At 46.5% G+C, this 1,287-nt stretch overlaps 1 pseudogene; it reads left to right on the top strand.

The window, feature by feature from the left end:
• The first annotated feature begins 513 nt into the window (after positions 1-513).
• On the top strand, positions 514-944 carry LOC120882886 (annotated as a pseudogene).
• Positions 945-1,287: the final 343 nt, after the last annotated feature.

The raw sequence follows: 1,287 nt of genomic DNA, 5'->3' as shown, positions 1-1,287 counted from the left end.
ACTGAGGTAATAAACATCTCAAACGGGCTCAGTTAATAAACAAATATAATTATTTTAACCATAACAATCCAAAAATACCTTAGGATTAGTGCTTTAGAGATATTATCCAGGAAATTTCTTATGTCATGTTCCATCAGCAGGGTGGATTCCGTCCTAAGTGAGTTTTCCTCATGGTTCTAAAATGGCTGCCAGCAACAACTGCGGAAGCAAGCTTTCTGTTTCATAGGTTTTTCACTCTAAACTCTCCTTTCAGTACAGTTGAGTCATTTAAGATATAAGCTCAAGCTTACCTCCAGAGGTAAGGCACTAATTGACTTACATGAATGGAACCAGCTTTGCAGGACGCGCCTGCCTGGCCGGATGCCGCGTCGAGGCCAGGGGCTGAGGCTGCTCGAAGCTGATCTGGTTCTCGGGCTGTCACCCGGCCCCCTTTGGAGCCGACATGGCTAAGAAAGCTCGAGCAACGAACAGGCCCGCGGCAGTTCCCGTGGCTGCGGGAGGGTGGGCGCAGTGATGCGGGTTGGGGAACCCGGGAGAGATGCGAGCCCGTGGGCTAAAAACCAGAGCAAGGAGCCAGAGAGACCACTTTCCCCGCAGGTCCTGCGGCAGTCGATCCTAAAGGCGGCGTCACCGTGGCCATCCATGCCAAAGCTGGCCATCCATGCCAAAGCTGGTTCCAAACAGAATGCCCGTGACTGACGTGACAACCGAGGCTGTGAGTGTAGACATCACAGCGCCTCCGACCGAGGGAGAGGCCAACACGGAGCTGTATCGCCGTCTTTCCAAAGTCTTAGAACTCGGGAAGAGTGATGTGGTTTTGGATAAGGGCGGTAAATCTCGTGAAAAAGTGGTGACGTTTTGGGCTCGACACCTCCAGAAGAGATCTTGGAGAAACTGAAAAGGCAAGTTGAAAATAAATAAATAAAAGCAAGAAACGAAAAGTACCTCTTTAAGAAAAAAAATTTTATTGCTAATGATGGAGAGACTGTTAAAATATACTTAAATACACAAATGGGGAGGTAAATTTAATAAGAACAGGACTCAAAAAAGAAGTATGAAGATTAAAAGTACTGGACATGGAATTTAGGTTCTCAAATCCCTGATCCCAAACAGCTTGGGACATGTTACCCTGATTTTACAGATTTACAAAGTACAGAGCTGGAAAGGACATTTAGGATGGCCTGATTCAACCCCTTTCATTTTGTGATGAGGCTTCTGACTTCAGAAGTTGAGAGTATTTAGGATCACTTGGTGCAAGATGGCAACTAGAACTTAGATCCCTTGGCT

Source organism: Oryx dammah, unplaced genomic scaffold (genome assembly GCF_014754425.2).
Source record: "Oryx dammah isolate SB20612 unplaced genomic scaffold, SCBI_Odam_1.1 HiC_scaffold_24, whole genome shotgun sequence".
Classification (NCBI taxonomy): domain Eukaryota; kingdom Metazoa; phylum Chordata; class Mammalia; order Artiodactyla; family Bovidae; genus Oryx; species Oryx dammah.
Note: the sequence above shows the minus strand (reverse complement) of the source record. Positions and strands in the feature narration are given on the sequence as shown.